This window comes from Melospiza melodia, chromosome 6 (assembly GCF_035770615.1).
Source record: "Melospiza melodia melodia isolate bMelMel2 chromosome 6, bMelMel2.pri, whole genome shotgun sequence".
NCBI classification, from domain to species: Eukaryota; Metazoa; Chordata; class Aves; order Passeriformes; family Passerellidae; genus Melospiza; species Melospiza melodia.
The window spans coordinates 14,753,760-14,775,206 of NC_086199.1; the positions used below are offsets into that span (position 1 = coordinate 14,753,760).

The 21,447-nt window shown below is 37.6% G+C and overlaps 1 protein-coding gene across 5 annotated transcripts in view; it reads right to left on the reverse strand.

Moving 5' to 3' along the window:
• Positions 1–21,447, reverse strand: part of TUNAR (TCL1 upstream neural differentiation-associated RNA) — a 161,987-nt gene that overhangs the window by 45,505 nt on the left and 95,035 nt on the right. For 4 of the 5 annotated variants that reach the window (XM_063160023.1, XM_063160017.1, XM_063160020.1 and 1 more), the window contains one exon: positions 16,813–16,931. The gene's annotated coding sequence lies outside the window, so the exon portion shown is untranslated. Of the gene's footprint in view, positions 1–10,632; positions 11,172–16,812; positions 16,932–21,447 lie in introns of those variants that run through there. The other variant, XM_063160022.1, reaches the window with a different exon arrangement.

The window sequence follows — 21,447 nt, forward strand, 5'->3', positions numbered from 1 at the left end:
GAGCATAATCCAGGCTTGCTGTCCCACAGTAATTTCCCAGCAGATTGTTATCTGTCAGTAATTTCCCAGCTGAACATTATTATCTGCTTCTCTCCAAGAGCAGCCCCTGGGCAGTGACCCTTCTGAGGAGGCCCTGGGTCAGCTGGCTCTGCTCCAGCAGCTTGAGCAGAGTGAGGTTTATAGTCAGTGAAGGGGGGTGGCTGTCTTGGGGCACAAGGAGTGTCACACTAAATCACTTTTAACAGGTTTTGTTTTGTAGACACACGTTGTTTCCACAGGTTTCCACACCTGTTGGAAATCTCAAACAGTTTTATAAATGTTGAATGACTTTCTTCTAGAAGATGCATATTTAAAGGCTACACCTTTTGTAGAAACATAATTCCCACACTTCACTTTGTGAGTTTTCCTCTGTATTATAACACCCAATACTGAATGAAAAATATATTTTTATTCTGTGAAGAAAAATTATCATCTATGAAGACATAGCCTGTAAAGTTCTTCTCATCTACTTAGGCTTATTTCCTTCCAACTGCGTATGTTTTTTCTGCAGTCGGTTTTAGATAATCATATTATTCTCAGCTAAGTTTTTCAAATGATATATGAAGTACTTATTTTATCAAACAGCTGCCACCAAATAGTCTTAAAATGGAAGATTAAAATCCTCAAAGTCAGTCAGTGGCAGCATTATACTTGCATATACAATCTTAATACAGCCATGGGTGTAGCAGTTGTGAAGGCTATTTGCATATACTATTTCCTCAACATAGGATCTTCTTATGTTCTTAAAAATATATGTGAAACTCAGCAGAAAATGAAGAGCAGGTCAATTTTCACAGATAAATTACAGGGAATGGAAAAATGTTTGTCCATGTGTTTTGAAAACCCATATATTTAATACATTACTGTTTCTAATATGTGCTGGTGAAGTTGGGGTATGGGGAGGAAGGGAGAAGTGGAGGGGTCATGGGATAATAATCCTGTTTTAGAGGATCTATAATCTATGAGGAAGGTGTCATTTAACAGAAAGCATCAGCCTATAATTGCAACCCTAATATGATACACTATAAATTGCATGCTCAACAGTGCTCTTTGAGCTTATCAGGGAGTGCAATACTCTGGATGTTTACACGTTCTTTCAATACTCTTCTATATCCAAGTTTGGGGTTCTTTTATTTCTTTACAGCTTTAATGGTCTTCTAATACTGTTTTGTGTTGTTTTGTTTTGTAATTTAATGTATTATACACAAACTCATGAGGATGAAGAGAACCAGCAAGGAATAATTTCACAAAAATATATTTTGGTTTATAGAGTGAGGAATAATTTAACAGGTATGAACACATACTATGAACAAATACTTAGACCTGTAATTTATTTAATCTCTGACATTGTATTTCTCTTTCTAAATATCTACTGTACAAACTTTTCCCAACCAGTTCTCATAAAGTACAACACCATTGCATGGGTGATCATTAAAGTTCTGATTTCAAGCTGAACAAAATGAAGCAAATTGTTTTCTCATTTGTACTGTTATGCACAATTTCCTTAATAAGCTATTGTTTAATGTAATTTCACAAATATTTTGTGATGAAATCCAGAACAAGGAGAGAATCCTCACTCATATTGAATGTACAGAAATTTCTTCCAATATGCCCATTTCTTAGAATGCTGTTCATCTCATAGACCTTACACTTTCAAGTACATAAATATCAGAAAGAATAGTGGTATTTATAACCAAACCAAAGAAAATAGATATTTTTCTGCTTTTTATTTTTTTTTATTTCAGCTTTGTCCATCAGCTAGTTATTTAAGACTTCAAATTTTCTTCCCAAAGAACTTATTTATTCTTGTCTCTCCCTGGTGAAGATATAGGCCTAATTTATATGCATCAAACACATAAAAATTCCACAAGATTCTGCATAAATATTTCTCTATTCTTTCATACAATATTTCATTGTTACAGAACTTGATTTCTCTGCAGTTTTAACTGAATACATGTTCTATACCTTTTAATAAATCATAAGAGAATACCTATTAGATAAAAAGAAAGAAAAGTTAAAAATGCTGATATGGATTTCCTATATCAAAAAAGATTTGCTATTTTTCCTGTAGCAAAAGAAAAAAAGAAAAAAGGAATAGCTTCTAAAAAAGAAAAAAAATTCCCCTCTATCAATCTAACAATTTTAGAGCCCATTTTACACATAGCTTAATTCAACACACAGCAGAGATGCCTTGCCCATTGTCCTGGGGTGACTGTATGCTCCAGGATTCCCATTATCTGGTTTTTTTCTGATCAGGAATGGGACCTGTAGCTTTAAAAACTGTAAAGCTGTATGGTTTTCCCCTAAAAGAGCATGTTACAAGGATTAAGGCAACAAAAAAATTCATCTTAGCAGTTTTGTTGGCCTATGCTGGAGGAAAATTATAGACAATAAATATTTTTTCCTCTATTCTGGTATTTACCATGCTCTCAAAAACGATTATAAAGATCTTTTTAGGTTCAGGTTAGGAAAAAAAAAAAAAAAAGAAAAAAAAAAGAAATTATAATTTCTCAATTTAGGGAAGTATATCAACTTCTAAATTATTTTAAAGTAGGGCAGATCCACCAAAAACACTTTTAGAATGGTAACTTTTAATTTTCTGGTTTCAGCATTAAAATTTAGAGATTAAATTCTGTTCTATTTCCCTCTAGTGACTACTTTCATTGAAACAGGATTTCATTCAGATTTATTGTGAAGTAGCAGAATGGGAGATGACCCCTTAAGGCCGCCACTCATTACTCTTGGAGGAAATTATGTAATTTCTGAATTTGATTTCCAGCGCACATGAGGCATAAGACATGCTGTAGTTAAAAAGAACAGTGATGAGGATCTAGCATAGAGAAAGGCTTTATGCAAGTTCTCTAAAATGGATTTTGAAGATGCTTTTAGTTTTGGTATCTGCTGCTCTGTGAACATGTGTTTTGAGATCAAATTCCATGAATTCGAGTGAGACTTACCATTTTTCTCTTGTTAGGACAGGTTTTAGATAGTATGAACCAATTACTTCCACATAAAAAGCTGAATTCCTATTGGACACATATCTGGGCAGGCATTGGAAATTTGTAGGCATTGGAAATTTTGCTCCAGGTTTATGACCTTTGAGAAATTTCACCTATTATTCATTCTTTAGTGTTAAGACCTTATATGTCAAAGCAGAAGGGAAAAAAAAACAATTCTAAGAAAAGCATTGCCAAAATTCTTTGCCCATCCCTTTTCCTTCCTTTTATAGCCCCAAGTTCTATAAAAATAAATTAAAAAAAGAAAAGAAAAAAAGTAGTAGTGGGGAAAGCTTTTACAAAAAAACAAAGGGTTTTATTTTTTTCCTTTTCTAACAGCAAGAGGAAACATTTAGCAATTCCCACAAGGGAACACAAGAAATTGTGTGTTCAGGCCTACTACCATCATTAAAGATAATCTCTTGTATTCCGTGAGAAAAAATTTTGACATCAGCTCATGGAGTTTTAAAAATGAATCTTCATCAATACTTTGCACAAATCCCCACAAACCCCTGATGCTGTGCAAACCCTCAAGCCCAGCCACCAGCAGTGAGTGTGAATGTCTCTTTCAAAGTCATGGTAAGATGTGGATGATTCTTAGGTCATCCTTTCCATGTGCTTCCCAGACTTCCAGTCAACAAGACCATCTTAAGCCATGAAAGCTTCTGCCTGGCACCATGCTTTCTTTTCCAGAAAATGTGCTTGAAACAGTGTAAAGGTAATATGGAACTAAACACAGCTTTGCACAACTTAATAGACCTTTCTTGATCACATTTGAGACCCACAAGACACAATGGATTGATCTTTGTAGGTGCTATGCCTCTAATTACTGTGACTGAATAATCTTTCCCCTTTAGCTAAATAAGTTAAATCAGAACTAAAGCACTGTAAGTCAGTTCTGGAGGTTTTTCTTGGTTTCTTTTGGCTCTGTACTAACCAGGAAACAGCACTCCAGGTTGGACAAGGAATTTTCCATCCTTCCAACCCTCACTGCATTTGCTTTGCCTACAGCTCTAATACATCTTCAGCTACCAGTGAACAAAACCATCATGTATCCACATGCATCTCTGCCTGTCTCTTGTCAGGTACTCCACTGAAAACAGAATTATAGGAAGTACTTAACAGAAGACCCTTTTGTAGTGAACCCATTATCTTCTGAAATGTCTTTATTTCAGTGCAACTGCCTTTCCATTCACTTGATTTGTATTTCCTGTCACAGTCTAAGGAATTTCTATATTATTTTCGTTTCATAAATCCATCATATGAGATTGGTTTAAGAAAGTCAATAATATTATATCTTTTCCTTCATTCATCTTGAGCAAGAATATTTTTTTAACTTCTACATTAATGATGAAAAATTGACTGCAGCTTTGCAGAAGAATTTACTTATTAAAATCTGAATTAATCATATAAAAGGGAAATCCTCATTGCCTTATAACATAGTATCCACAAGATCTGAAAAATTAGGTTTTTTGTCTTGGGTTTTGTCTTTGCTTTCATAATCTTGTTTATTTTTCTCTGCAATAATACTATTTCTGGTCTATGAACTATCCTGGATATAATATTTAAAGTAATAATTACATGGTTCAGAAAATTAGTCCAAATGTTTTATGATTTACTAAATTAAAATCAAAACTTAATTTCAGATTTTAAGAAAATACATGTAATTTTTGTTTATTTTCAAGGGGAAAATATAGGTCATTTTGTGCTTAAGAAACCATACCGAAGTAATGGGATTTATACCAACAGATAATTTGACTGAGAAGGTACCAGACTTTGAATGCTTCCATATTGCCTAATTTAATTATTTAGCAGACATAAGTCTATATATCTTGTTAGGCTCTCACTGAAAAATAAAACAAAGGACATATTCTCTGTGTATCAAGGATTACTGATATTATTCTGAATCCTGGGTGATGTAGGAATAAAAACCTGCTAAAATGTTGAAGGTGAAAGCAAATTGTCATGTTTTGGTCACAAGGACAAGGTGGACAATGCCTTTTCTGGGAAACCAGCAAAAATATGAAGAGCACAGGGCAGGTTTGGGGTGGACTCTTCCATCATGCAGACCACTGGGAAAACAGAGAAGCAGGAACATATTGGTAACAAAGTCTTATGGTGATGTATTCATTTCTACAAAAGCTTCAAAAAGCAAGTAAAGGAAAAGGTCCCTGACTGTGCTTCTGGCCAGCCTGGAAGAACAGGCTGAGATTGTGCAGATGCAAAGTAACGTGTCAGAGTGACCATGAAATAGATGACAGAATTAACAAGCCTCAGATGGCTAGAAGGGAGAACACAAACATCATAAATCATGGAGCTCAGGACAGCAGACTGCAATAAACACTTGGAGGTGGAAGTGCTAGATTTTTACATAATGTCAGTAAAAAGGGGAGTAGGAATTGGAGAGAACTGGTAGTGCTGTTAAAACAAACAAAACCAAAAGGAACAAAAAATATGGAAATTCATAGTATACTGAACAAAGTATCCTGAACTAGAGTGTCGACACTCTAGGAATAAAATGAAAGGTGAAATATAACTAGTGACAAAGTAAAACATAGGAGAAAATTTATTAGTATTAGAATATTAAGAAAAATGCTAGTCTGTTTCTCAACAGGAATCTTGAGAAGGTCACAGTGTTAATGTCATCTTTGCTTCTCTCTTCAGTAAAAATGTCAACTCTGATCTTACAGCTAAGAAAATGAGCTGCAGAGATAGAGATGAGTAATAAAACCAGAACAACAGATTGGAAAATAGGTAAATGAGAGGTTCCAACATAGGCTCAGTGGAAATTCTCCATAGGTATTTTCCTTAAGCCTACCTTTTGTCCCACGGATGATAAATCATTATTTTTGAAAAGCAGTCAAAAATAAATTAGGCTCCACAGAACTCAGAAAAAACACATCTAATTAAACTACATCTAATTAAAACTACATCTAATTAAAAAAAAAAAAAAGGCTAGAGGAGAGAAAACTACTCAGCCTACCTTCAATTTTAGAAAAATCTTGAAATGAAGAGTGAAACAAACCATTCACAAACACCTAGAAGACAGAAAAGTCATGACTGCCTGCATGGACCTTTCAATATCAAATCATAGTAAATTAATCTAATTCTTTGTATTAGATCAGATTTGCTAAGGTGTAACAATGAGAAATAAGTAAGACAAAAATAACCAGTGACAGGAGGACTTGTTGGTCACAAGATAACATGAAGTTGGGTGGGAATGCTGTTCTGCTGAAAGGTGGGAAGGTTCTGGAGAGGGATCTGGACAGGCTGGATCCATGGGTCAAGGCCAGTGGTGTGAGACTCAACAAGACCAAGTGCCAGTTCTGCACTTGGGTCACAACAACCCCACAGTGCCACAGGCTGGGACAGAGTGGCTGCAAAGCTGCCTGGTGCCAAAGGAGCTGGGGGTGCCCTCTGACAGCAGCTGAACACGACCCAGCTGTGCCCAGGGGGCCAAGAAGGCCAATGCCATCCTGGCCTGTGCCAGCAATGGTGACAGGACCAGGGCAGGGGTTGTCCCCCTGTACCCAGCACCTCAAATGCTGTACTCTGGGTTCCTCACCACAAGAGAGACATTGAGGGGCTAGAGCATTGAGGGCAACAGAGCTGGGGAAGGCTCTGGAGCACAAGTCTTGTGAGGAGCCGCTGAAGCTGTTTAGTCTGAAGAAAAGGAGCTTTAGGGAGAGTCTTGTATCTCTCTACAACCACCTGAAGGAAGCTGTAGCCAGGTGGGCACTGGTCTCTTCTCCCAAGGAACAGGATGAGAGGAAATGGCCTCAAGCTGCAGTAGGGGAGGCTTAAATTGGATATCAGGAAAAGCTTCCTCACTGAAAGGGTGGTCAAGCATTGGAACAGGGAAGGGAACATGCTGCCAAGGGAAGTGGTGTAATCACCATTCCTGGAAGCATTTAAAAGACATAGAATGGCACTTATGGATTTGGTTCAGGGGAGGGCTTGGCAGTGCTAGGCTGATGACTGAACTTAATGATCTCAGGAGTCTTTACTATTGTAAATGATGCTCTGATTGTAAAGTCAAAATTAAACTTCACTGATTGGAGTATCCTTTCCACGATAGAGGCCACTAGCAGGTGTCAAGGAAGAACATGAAAAAAGCATGGTAAGAATGTATTTAAATTTTATGTAGTAGGTTGGTTTCAACAAATATGCAACTTAATGACTTTCAGAGCTGGAAGTTGCATCAACAACTATTCTTGGGTATTCCATTCAAAATTAAAGTATAATAAAGACAATATTGCAGAATCTGATATATTTTCAAAAATCACTTATATAACATGATGAATTATATAATTGTTATATACAGAGATCCTACCAAAATTGAAGAAGTTTTGAGTATTGTAAGATCTAGGAATAAAACTCCAAGTAATCTTAAAAGGCTAAAGAACAATCCTGAAAAACCAGGATTCATATTAGAGGGAAAAGAAAAAACGTTATGCATTTAGATTACACTACACAGATAGAGGATAGAGAATGACAGATCTGCTCTGCTGTGAAAGATCTGAGGATTAAAATGGATCAGATCAGAGCACGTGCCAATGACACTGCCAAAATCAAACATGGTGCCTAAATGAAAGGCTGGCTGTAAGAGCTGCTGCAGCATCCACTGGAGTAGGTTTTCAGTTACAAGCACTGCTCCTCCAGAATAGTCTAGGTCATCTGAAAGGAGCTAAGAGAGAGGAATGAATGATAGAATTCAATAAAATATTGTTCAAGAAGGGTTGAATGGCTCATATAATCTAAATGAGAGACATTTGAAACGAACTTTAACAGTTTTCAGATGTGAAAAAAGCAGCTGTAAGGAAGACACTAAGCAATTCTCCATGAACACTACACATAAAGCAAGAAGTTTCTTACATATATACCAACAAGGAAAATTCAAAGCCAGGTCTTGGAAAAATTTGTGGACAACCAAAGTTATTCACAAAGCTCAGTCACCAGCACTGGAGTTTAGCTAGGAAAAGATAGACAAACACCTATCAAAAAAGGCTTAGGCATAAATGACACAGCTTCTTGTTAAGGGAGTTGCCATCTTGGGTATCTTTTTTTTTTTTTTTGTGTCCTTTTAGTTTCTTTTCTATGTTTTTGCAGAGGCAAAAAAACCTACTTGAACAAATCACCAGTGGATGTTATAAAGTCTCAATTATTTCTAGTTGCATTTGAAAATACAAGTCCTTCCTTCTGAAATACACTGTCTTGCAAAATTTAGTATATGTGGCTTTTTACAGAAATGACTGACAAGGTCTTTCCTTATTTTTTTTCTGAAGGAGATTAAATTACATGCTTTTAGTGCTTTCTTCTGGCCTTACTATCTAGATGTTATGAATAGATTAACTGAATACTGTTGAGTACTGCAACACATTGCCCAGAGGTGTTATAGAATCTTCAGCCCTGGGCAAGATGCTGTAATTGACCCTGCTTTGAGCACTGGTTTGGACTGCACAGTCTCCAGAGCCCCCTTCCAGCTTCAGCTCTTCTGATTCTGTGAGATCCTGTGATTTCTAGATTGCAACTACATTAAGTGCATCTTATCACCATGAATCAAGTGAAAACTCTGAAGCATTCAAGAATGAAAAGAAGAAAAATCAATGTGATGAGCATTTTCTCTCCTGTCATGGTCCACATGGCTTTTTTTTTTTTTTTGGTGATGTATCCTAATTATTTTTGTTCCAACTGGATTGCTTTTCTAATGAAAATTAGGCTGTTTTCTGCTGTTATGAGTGTGGGAAATGAATCTGGTGCAAGTTACAGACCTTGTGAGATGCCACCCTGTATGTATGTGATAAGCAGTGATACAAAAATGTAGAAGGAGGTTTCGTAAAATAGAGAACATAATGAGATGCTCTGTATGAATTGGGAACTATAAAGACCAATTTAGCACAAGAGTTTAGAATGGATAATATGAAATTTTAAATGAGAAAAAGGTAAGTTTTCAATGGAATTCGCTTAAAAGAAAAATAGACAAAATACTGGAAGATGTTAAGTGTGCAAAGAAAGGGAATGGAGGCAAAACCAGGAGGAGTCAGCTTCCACAGTTCAGTGAGGGCTGCTGTCTGATTCTAGGCCCTCCCCACTGAAATCTGGAGTTGTGTCATATGCACAAAAGTCACAAAGTCACATCTTTGACTGATATAAAGCCAACCCTTCTGTGAATGAGGGTTTTTCAGTAACAGCTCTTTCTAAAGGCTCACAGAGAAGGTTTACCTTTATCCCCAGGACAGCAGAAGCAGAACCTATCTAACCCACTTCTCTGTTAAGCCCATATTTTCAGAATAAGATTTACCTCCTTTGATTTATCTGATCCCTCAGAAGAAACCACAGACATGGACAGTGGAAACAAATCCTTCTCATGATGCAAAGAAGAGAGAGATGCTTCTGAGTGGGAGTGAGAATCACAAGTAAACCAGCAAGCACTAAGCTAACCAGAGGTAGTAGCATGACATGGTGTCCCCTTACTGAAACTCTGAGCTAAAACCTTGTGCAAGCCTGACAATTAGAGACTCAAACAATGTCCTGGATGTTGGCACTTATACCAAGTACTTTGGAAACAAAACACTCCTTAATTCCTTTAAATGGCTGAAAAATGGAAGTGGTGATTATAATTTATGTTATAGATTAGAAGTTAAGTGCTCTTATGCAGGAAATAGAAACTCTAAATATGACACCTTCCCCAGCCTGGTGGTTCAAACTCAGAATTTCCATCTTCCATCAGCACAGCTTATCAATTTTAGAAGGAAGCTTTGGATGAGAATTGCTTTCCTGCAGAAGCTCTGTCATCATGCAATAAAGAATTCACTGTTCCCATATACTAAGAAATTTACTACTCAAATTTACTAACAAATTGAGAATGTAATTTCATTTTAAAATGAAAAATAAAGGCAAAGTCACTGTTAAAGAGAATTCATCTGTGAATGGCAAATTGCCTCCCGAAGCAAATGCACTCATTATGCTCAAAGAAAGGATGAGATCTCCCACAGTTAAATAAAACTAGTAGGAAAAATAATTGCTTTATAAATCAGAGTAATTAAATTTTGCACATCTGAACGCTACTGCACCTCTGTCTTCAGTACAACAAGGCCAGCCCTGTAGCAGAGAAACAGCACATAAAGCTCAGCCTTCACTCCCTGAAAAATGTACCACTGAAAGAAATAGCCCACCTTTTCCCTTTTAGCTCTTCACTGATGAGGAATGGGAAATCCTGCCCCACAAAGCTATTGGGATCAGAGCAGCCAAAAACTGTGATGATGCTATCTAGTTCCAGTTCACCTCCTGCAAACATTCCACCAATCATTAATGTGTATTCTAACATTTAAAAAACACAAAGCAATAGACTCTTCTTTTCTTTGGGAACCTGTCTGACAGGTCATTTGTTAGTTGGTCTGTCTTATGTGTTAATTTTTGTGTGCCAGGTAAACAGCTGTTTCCCTGATAAACTTCCACAGGAAAAATAAACTTCTGCCACAATCCTTTCAAATTTCGAAAGTTAATTCTTGACCATTTAAACAATTTTTGTGTTTAGGCTACTTAAACACAGTTATCTACATCTAGGCATGCACACATTTATCAGTTGTTCACCTACCTGCTGCAGTCAGCAGAAATCCAGCCAATGCAACCTGGAGCACAACTGAGTTCACCCCAGCCAAGGGAAGCAGCAGCTGCTGAGCTGAATCACTCACTCAGCTCCAGGGGCTCCAGCCTTGATCTTTGTTGACTCTAACAGTGGCTTTGATACTGAGGGCTCAATGCATTGCCCACACAGAAGGAGCCAGTGCCATTTGAGATGGACAGCACAACCTGCCTGTCCTGTTGGCAACACATCTTGCAGAGCTGTCAAGGTGCCTTGCATACTGCAGGGCATCTGAAATGCCAGCAGTTCCTGTGTGAGGGTGACTGAAGTGAGCCTTTAGGCCACAAACAGACTCCTGCAGGTAGGCATAACAAATTTAGGTATCTCTGTTGTCAGCTGAATCTCTGGAATTCAGGAATTTGAACAGCTTTATCTGCAAAGGCCGTGGCACTGCCACAGGAGCATAGCACTCATAAGAAGTGGCTTGTTATGGTTTCCCTCCTATTCAACAGGCTAACAGGAGGGAAGCACAGCACAAGCTCATTCATATCTGTTCCTCAGGAGTACAAGCATGCCTTGCATACTCTGTCTTCAGAACCAGTCAAGCAGAAAGCAATTACTTTCACAAGAGTTACAGAAGAATTATTTTGGGCTTAGGGTTATTTTAAGGCATAGCTATATGATCAGATTTAGATGGTCATAAGTTAACTCCACATTTTATGTCACCTCAGGTTCACATAGCATTTAGACAGAATAACCTTATTACAGAATAACATGTGAACTAAAAATTCACACCTCTCAGTTTATTCATGCAGGCTCAGTAAATGGCAAACTGGGCTATGATCCAAGCTGGAACTGGCCTGTGCTGCAGAATCTTGGGCAGAGAGGGCATCAGATGCCAACCTTTATGTATTTAGGTACACTCAGATACTTTGGTGCTGACCCCCTCACTGCAAAATCACCAGGAATTTGGTACATTGGAACATAAGGCAGCTAAAGACTCATGAAGCACTGAGAGAGCATATCTACACAGAAACCTTTTGGCAATCCATTTTTGACAAAAGAGAAGTTGCCTTTTATTAAGAGAATCTAAACAAAAAGTAGTAATTTCCCCAAAAGCTTAATGTTCTGTAAATATCAGTTCCCTGAGCAATTCCCTTAAAAAAATTCAGATAATCTTATTACTCATGTGATCTGTGCATTAAGTCTCCTTTTAACTTCTCCACTACAGCACTTCTGCAGGAATTGACCGTAATAAATGTGATTATGGATGCAGTTTACACAGGTATAGCTCCTGATATAACTTATCCATTTGGTAGTTAGCTATTCTTTTAGTCTAGATACTGCCAGATGACTGAGCAAGTTCTTTGAGCCTCTTCCCAACGTGCCTCCTGTGTGTATGTGTCGTGTCTGGCAAAATCTGTAGTGTCCACTGAGAGAAAGCAGACATGGAGCAGATGCTCGACTGCATTTCTTTCCCTGCTTGACTGCAGTGACTGCTCTGAGAAATAAACAATCCACTTGGTAAAACAAACTGCTGCAAATGCTCACTATGGCTTCTATCATTTGATTATTACCTTGTTTATACTCTTTTCCTAAACAGGTTTATTCAAATTCCCCTACCAATCTATACACTCCTGAATTTTTATCAGCTATATCTCTTCCCTCCAGGCAGAGCCCACACTTCCTTTTTGCTACAAGACTTTTTTATCTACACGTAGGATTGGATTTTGTGTTTGATTTTGTAAGGTACTTACTCTTGGAATTAGTTCCCGATTTTTTATTAAGGGATGGCATGTTCTATAAAGTATTCCATCTCTAAATCAGACAGTGAGAGAAAAAAAATGTGATGTCTCCCATTTTCAGATTTGAAAGAGCAGCTGATGTCAGAAAGGAAGATAAAAAAGTTGACCTTATAACACTCTGGTTCATGATGATGCTGCCTCTTAGTCTCAATGTCCAATTTATCTCAGAGCACATGCAGGGTGAAGACTGCAAAGTAAGACTAATGGGTATGGCAGAAACATGTGCAGTAATTCATCATCATAACAAAGCATAACACAATTATCAAGAATTTCCTGTAGACTTGCCATGATTACATGGAAACAAATTGTTTCATCTGCTCAGTTAGAAGTGCAAGAATACTGAACCAAAAACCAGAAAGGGATTGTTGCCACCTACATATACAAATTATCCTTTTAGGAAATGACAAATGTACAATTTGGCTTTCTTTTTGGGTTTGTACACTGAAATAGTATTCATTCAGTGCCTGGCCAAATGGGTCTCTATGTTCTGCAGCAGGACACATCACAAAAAACAGGAAGAAGAGGCAGCTGGCTGCAGGGTTTGAGGAGTTAATGGATGCTATCACAACATCTTTTTCCTGCTTGCCAAAGCCTTTGTTGCAGAAAAAAATTCAAGTAGAATGAAGGAAGGGAAACCTTTAATTAGTTGGAATTTACTTATTAAAAAAAAAAACAAAACAACTTGTCTCTGCTTGGCATATCTTCCTGAGAAAAGACTAACATCAGCATCACTTTGTGACTAATTTGGTTTGGTCCTGTTCCTGGTGTTCAGCTACCTGGAGTACAGTTTAGACTGCTGTTTATTTGACTCTCCTCCCTGAGGACCACTCTTCTGTAGGAAAATTAAAGCTATGCAATGCTTACATAGACATTTCTTGCACTTCTGCTGGAGAACAAGACCATTCTGAATAAGCACTAATAATAGACAACACTGCAAGTAGCTGCTTGGGGCTCACATGCTTGAGAGACAAAATATTAAAGGAGAAGTCACTGCTAAAAGGAGCAGATAGATTGTATTTGCTATCACAGATCTCTACTGTGTTTCAGTGATCATGCCACTTAGGTAAAGTGGGACTTTGAGAGCTAAAGTCTAATTAAAATAAGTGGGCGTTATATAACCATGCTCAGAAGGCAATTTTTCTGCAATATTCCTTGGTGACTAGAAGCTGCCTTTCTTTAAAGCATTTACACAACTCAGCTCTAGCAATTTAATGGTTGGAAGATGATAAGGAAATAAATTAGATTTTGGTACACAGCAGTGAAATTAATTTCAGGGGTATATGTAAGGCTTAGCACTTAAGTCCCATAACCACATCACGACCCATATCAACTGGAAGGTCCCAGTTTTTCAGGGAAGGCTGGATAGCACACATCACACAATTGCTTTTTAGAAGACGTCATCATGCATCATGACAAAAGTCATGTTTCAGGGAATGCCTTCACTCCACCAGGGTATCCATTATGGTCAGGGCTGCATTGCTGAGGTTCCAGGGATGCATCTGGCCCAGGGAGGGAATGTAATCTTCCTGTCTTTTCTTTTGTTTTAATTGGTTTGCTTTTGTTGTTTTCTTGATCTTTTTCCTCAAATAATTTCCTTTATTGATCTTGTCTTTTCTCATTTTTGTCTCTTTCCTGGTTACTTCCGGATTAGCACCAGGATGGAAGTCCCATGGGGAGCCCCACTTGGCCCCTTTCTGCTAAGTCAAACAGCCAGCCTTGGCAAAGTGAAGACATTCTGATCAGAAGCAATGGGGGGAGCATTGGTGGGGGGTCTATTTTGGGTGTCACAGGTTGGTGATAATGTGTCACACTACTGCAGCCCAGGTAATGGTGCAGTCACTGTGCTCTGCCAGCCCTTCTCTGAATTACAGCCATGAAGGAGCCGTGTAAGGTGCAAAGACACCTTAGTTCCCTCACTCTGTCTGAGCCTGGTTTGCCAGAATTGCTTCCTTAAGGAATGCTGCACAGAACTCAGTCTGCTGCAATCAACCTCATGAAGGAAAATATATCAGCCTCAAATTAATTTCACTGTATGGATGAATTCTGCCAAGTTCCTGGAATTTTCACAAACCAGTTTCATCTACCCTTAATTTACTGATCTACTTTTTAAAATGTAAACAACTTTCAAATAAGATTTTATTGCATTTGGATATAATTCTTGTCATGTTCTGTACTTTTCTGCTTCGTTTCCAAAGACTGTTGTGATGATTAACTCATGCATTATGTGATGCCATGTGTAATGCTCCCTTGTGACAATAACTCAAATTGCTATTTTCATGCTATCTTCCTGTCTCTCACTCTTGTTTTATTTTTACTCTATCCTCTTACTCATTTGAATAGAAATATTTTCAAGAATATATTTCTGTCTCCTTTTGCCAATTGACTGCCAGCTCACAGTCTAGAAAAAGACTGGGTAAGTGGAAACATCCAGCTCCCACAACTTTGCTTCCAGTTGCTACAGCTCAAGCAACCTCATAGCTTTACAACTTTTTTATATTCAGAAAAGGATTCAGTACTTTTAAACCTTCATTCTGGATATCAATAGAGAAAGAGAGCTTCTGGATGTTAACTGATCATGGATGAAATGGAATTAATATTTTGAATATTAATTATTCTTAACGTGAATAAAGATGCAGATAAATCCATTTCATTTTACCATTTGAACAGAAGAAACAGGACTAAAATTTAAAGTCCCATAATTCTGACAGTGATGTAGGAACTCATATAACATGCATGGAGAACCTACAGCAATGGAAAATCCTGAAAAATCTAGGAGAGAAGAAAGTGACAGCAGAAGACATGCAATCAAGAGAAATTTGAGGTTTCTCTTGAATTCTAGTTGTCCTTGATTGCATCAGTAATAAATAACCTGTTGCTGTTCACAAACTCCATATCCCAAATCTGTGTAGAAAATGGTAAGAAAACTAAGGACAGGAAAACTCAGCTTTCAGGAGCAGGCATAATTTAATCACCTATTTTCCACCAAGTGTTCTGTGTACAATTGTCTCAACAAAGGAGAAACCAGAATAAAACCAGAAAAGTCCATGCAAATAGATGTTTGAGGTTAATAACCCTTGTGAGCCTATCCAGGGCTGGCACCAGAAAACTCTATCATTCCATAACAAGAAGTACAGTCTAAAAAGATTGATTTAGGTTTTAAGTCCTCCTCCTTGTGAGAGAAGGACTGTTCTCAAAATACTCTAAGCAGTAGTTTCTAGTTTAGCTTTTAATACACAAAGCAATGGCTTTGCTGTTCCTTGTCTTGAAATCTACACAAGTTTGGAATTCAGCATCCACTCCTCAGTGGCTTTTGCTGTTCTCCACTTTCAGTTGCTATATATACAACAGAAAACTGCAATTTACATTAGATGACCCTGTATGAGTGTGCTCAATCAGTAAAAATGTTTCCTGCATATAGGGGCTATATGGATGCAGCCTCAATAGCTGCCAGACATAGGGATGGAAAAGGTGTGTGTGTCTTTCACATCACAACTTGATCACCTGTTCTTTCATCCTCTCACTCCCACAGAGGGAGCACCCCAAGGAACATCTCCAGCCAGACTGCTCCTCCTTGCTGTCAAGGTCACTTTCAGACATTGGGAAATATTCATCTATCCTTAGCCAGTAAACTGAAAGACATTTCACTTTCTTTGTACATCCTCATCTAATAATGTTTCTCTCTGAATTGCCTCCAGTTCACTGCACTGTTAATTAACTTTTATGCACTACCAGAGATGAATGCATCTCAGCAGTGACTTAAGTGATTTCTCTACAGCTTGTGTTTCAGTTTCCATTCATAAAACACTTCAACCTATATTAGTCAAAATTGTCCCCCTTTGTAGTATTTCTGCATTTCCATAGTGTCTCTCATTGTAAAGTAAAAAAGAACAGAGGAACAGAGGAAGTAAAATTTTGAATACCAATATTTGTCTTTGCCTGAAATACTCAACTTGGTTAGGGGGGAAAAAACTCTATTCTCTGAGTGTTTTCAGCTCTGTACATTCTATACGCCATTTCCATTATTAAACAACAATATCTGAGCCTTGCCTTAAATATCAATATAATAGGACCTTAGTTGTTTAGCAATATTGTTTTAAGTTGAAGTTTCATACAAAAAAAACCAACCCAAAAAAACCCCACATAAGCACTACAAAATGTGTCACTGTAGCAAGGTTTTCTTTAACAGCCTGCAAACAGCACACAGCTTTTCCTGCACATTTTAAGGACATATCTAGAGTTCACAAGCACTTTCAATTTTATCACCTAATTATTAGAGAGACAATTTGCAAGAGTAAACAGTTCATACACCATCTGAAGGTCTTAGCATCACAATGAACATGGATATAAAATTATTTTGTTACATAATAGCAGAAAGTGTGTGACTTACACAAATGTTGAATCATTTAGAGCTTAAAGCTGAGGTTTCCCACACTGATGGTGTACAGATTTCTGTCAGTGGTCTGCAACTGAAGGTTTACTGTTGTCTGGGTACACAGTATTCATTCCCTATGGATAGAGAGGAGAGAAGAGATTAATAACAAACAAACTGACCAAGAAAAAATACTTTAGTTTATCAACAGCAGTAAAATATTTTTTGCTAAAGACTGTAACCCTACAATTTCTGTTAAGAATGTTTGCATTTTATTATGATTTTGTCAAACATATTGTTTATACTGAAACTTTAATTTTCAGACTGTTTCCTCTTTTCCAGTCTATCCATTTATGAGAAAAAAAAACCTACACAAGATGTTATTTATAGGGTATTTTCAACAGGCAAAACTCCCTCTCAAAAACAAGTAAAAATGAAAGTGTTAGCTGGTTTAGGAAGCCTGATGTCACTGATGATGGATAAAATGGAAAATGTGAATGTACAAGGAATTTAAGCAATAAAAGGGAGCAAAACAATTGCAACTTAGTATTTTGGGACAAAATCAGGAAAGACAAAACCATCTGATGCTCAAAGATTTCACAAAGAGGGATTTTACAAGTCCCTGAGCCTGCAAAAGGACGATCAGGGAAAAAAGAGGTGTGCTGAAGGGAAGAACTAGCAGTGAAAAGGTTAAATGCCTTTTTTGCCTTTGTCTTCACAGGCAGAACCTGCTCCTGGACCTTTGTGTTGCTGCAAAGAGGGGCATTCATCAGCAGCAGTTCAGAACTGCCTGCAGAATGGGCACACAGTGTAAGGGTGCCCACGGAGGTGTCCAACACCACTGTGAGGTGACTGCTCATCACCTGGGAGAAACTGCACTCGGGGGGGATATAAAGAGAGGAAACAAGGGTAATATAGGTCCATTTTAGGGGAATGATGGCTACAACAGATACCAGGCCACCACCCAACACCTAGGGACCATAATAAACTCAGTAAGTAGAACAGCAGAAACTCATGAAGTTCATCAAAGTATCAACTTGGAGTTCTAAGAAAAATAACTGCAAATCTTTTGGACCCATTTTGGGAAAAAAATGTGATTTTTTTTTTAGGATAGGCTGAAGTATGTTTTTTAAATAACATGTTCAACAGTTTTGGTTTGTCCTACTCCAGGTAAACCATGTCATATTTCAGTATACATCATTTCCATAAACAGTTGCTGAATTTGCACAATATTATATATATGTAGAAAACATTTGGCCATGGTTTTGTCAGAACTGCCTCTGTGACTGTCACAGCTCCCCTTTATTCTTCTGTCATTGTTTGCTCATCTTATTTAACATCATTCATTCTAATTTCCATGCTAATAAACTCAAATTAAAAGCCACAGATAAAACGAGAAACCAACATATACTACTACACAGAAAATAGACCTTCAAATTGCTGTCTCAAAAACACATTTCAAATTACTTTTTTTTTTTTTTTTTAACCAGTGGTGGCTAAAATCAAGTTCAGGAATACATTCAAGAATATTTGTTTATTTAACATAAAAACTTTCCACTGCCACAAAGTGGAGATTCAATTGCTCAACAATCACAACCAATTCCAAACTTTCTCAGGTCTAATGAAACCATGGCTTTAACTGTATTAGTTATCCAAGCAGTACAACTTGCACTGCAGGATATAAAAGATTCATGTCAGTAGAGATTTAAGCTCAGAAAAGTAGAACAATACTTAATGGTTAGTGAACTGCATTGGAATATTCCTTAAAGCAATTTCTCTTTTTCTATGTCTGTGTTACACTGGGTTTTATTTCATCCAAGCCAAGTGAAAACTTCAAATACTTAAACAAGTTAGGGGTTTACTGCTACCCCAAAATTCAAGAAAAATGTGGTCATCCACATTTGTTTCATAGAGAAACTGCTTTCAGAAAAGCAAGAAATTGTGAGACTTCCTGGTTAGCCCTAATCTTAGAAGCAGTAATGAAAAAGAATAACTCTAATGAAAGCAGCAGATTAAGCAGGAAGAACCTTTCCAGAAGTGTAATTCTGGATGCTGAAATACACTGTAGTGAGAGGCAACCTGCATGAAAGACACACTGCAGTTCTTCCCAAAGCCTCTGTGTTGGATTTCACCTTGTGAGGCAACAGTGAACAATGGAACAATGGAAACAATAATTATACTGGCATGCTACATTTCTGCTCTTTTAATAATATTTTCTCTCAAACATTTAATTCTACAGCTGCACCCTCTGAATATTTTAAGTTTGATTATAGAGTTCCTGCAACCTGTTTTATACTGTTTTTGCCAGGCTATAACCCAAAAGAATGAAAACAAGCTAATGGAGAGGTGCTGTGAGCATACTCACATGCCACAGGTACCTAACAGAATTTACAGTGCCTTCTATGAAATCTAATGCTTGGGAAACTACAAAAAATTGATTTAGCCATCAGTCTTTTGTCTGAGTTCACCACAAATTTTCAATTTCCTCCAGTTACCTTAATGCTCACAGGAAAAAAGCTTGTGTTCAATCGACACCTTTCATGTTTTAGTCTCAGATTGTTGTGCAGCTCTTGATTTACATGCAGTGGGGTCAGGTAGCTCAAACCTTGCAAAACTGGGGGGTTTCTGCCAGATTTGATGGACAACATCATTCCTTTAAGAGCAAACAATTCTGTCTTCTCTAGCCTGTGGATTTCCTTTCACTGTCTATCATTTTGCTTTTCACACATATCCATGTATGTTTTCACCTAAGCATACTTGCATGGGCTGCAAGCATGTCCTGCTTCTACCTTACTCTACTTTTATCCCTATTTCATGTTGTCAGCAGCTGCCTGTTGGAACTACTGCTCCCACTGTAACTCCAAACCTGTTTAGGTGCACACAGCTCCCTGCCTCTGCCACCTTCAAAACTCCAGCATGCTCCTGTGCTGGTTTATGCTGCCACAGGGATTTATGCAACCCCACACCAAACCATGTCAGGGAATCAGCGTAGATGAAACTTTAACAAGCAGAAAAGCAATGAGCCCCTTTATTCAACACTGCTGGATTAAGTCATCTTCAGCTACTTGTATTACTATGGGATCAGCATTAAAACTCTAGCTTCAGGAATTCTGACCAGCCCTGAAGTATCAACAATAAATGCTCTAAATATCCCTTAACACAGCAATCTTGTTAGAGATCGCAGTGTCTGGAACAGGAAAGCTCAGTCCTCCCCAGCTTCAGCTTATCTGCATGCAGTCCAATTTTTTATTCCCAGAACATGTCCTGGAAGCATCACAAGCACGTTATCTCAGAGAGAGCAACATCTCTGCCAGTGCCTTCTCCAGTGGGGAGGGTGATGCATCCAAGACTTGGGATAAGTCTTAACCCAAGATGTTCAGCTTAACCTGAAACAGCTCAGGAGCTTCTCCCATTTGGGTTCTCTTCTTTCTTATACATCCCTAATGCTCTCTGTTTTCCTTCTGTGAGCTGCAATTTTTAGACATTGTTGGGACAGACAAGAATCACAGCCATTTTATTTTTTGATAATGGTGTAGATGGACAGAAGGGAGACATATTTTGATCTTTCTCTAGACTTCATTTTTGTTCTTTAACAGTTTAAATAGATAGGCAATTTGAACATGAAGGATCTGTTGTCTCAGGAAAAACATGATCACCCTTTTAAGTATTCTGCTCATGTGTAGTGATTCATACCAGGCCTTATGCTTTGGAAGGTTTGCAGTTCGAAATGTTAATTAACAGATATAGTCCATTTCCATATGTCTTCCTCTAAAGGTTACTGCAACAACATTTCCTGAATATACTTTAACAATTTAATGGCAGCCTGGCAGTAGTTTCATGACAAATAAATTTAAGTGACATACAGGTTGCAGTGGAGAATACAAAGTATAAGAAAGCAATGTACTTTTTATAGAGATGTGACATGAAAAACATTGACCTGTAGTCCCAAGTAATTTTCATAAGACAAAAGCTTTCATGGTAATAAAAACAAATCAGTCAATGTTCTGAAAGACTAATATAATAAACCATCAGGGAAGCTATTCAGCTGTGTTAACTCCATTTAACAAAAGAGGAGTCATTATTATTCAAACTTTAAGTACAAAGTTCGGTGACAACTTTAGCTGCACTATGACAAAGTGATTCTTGATTAATGAGAGATACTTCCAGAACTGGCAGTGGGACTCAACATGGAAGCACATGCTACCTTGCTGGTCATACTGAACAAAACCAGTTTGATATTAGGACTGGACTTAAATGACAGGACAGAATTGCAGAGAATCTGAAGATAGTGCATTAAATATTACCATACCCAAGAATTTATATACTGACAAGTGAATAGAACATGAGGAAGATGGAATAGCGGTCAGGAGTGCCAATATTTTTTTATGGGAAGGAGAAAAAGGATAGAAGAGGAAAAAAAGTACTTTTAGTCCAAACTGATTCTTAACAAATGGATACTACACTGTTTTTCAAGAGAAATAAAATTATGCTTTATAATTTTATTTTTGAGGTCGTATTGCCATAGCCACGGAATAAGGGAGAAATTAAGTGAATTACAAGCAATTTGGGGTACAAGTAGAAAAGAATCACAGGTTATGATTACAAACTGTGCTTTCTAACTGTGAGTTCATCCTTACACACACACTCCGCAGA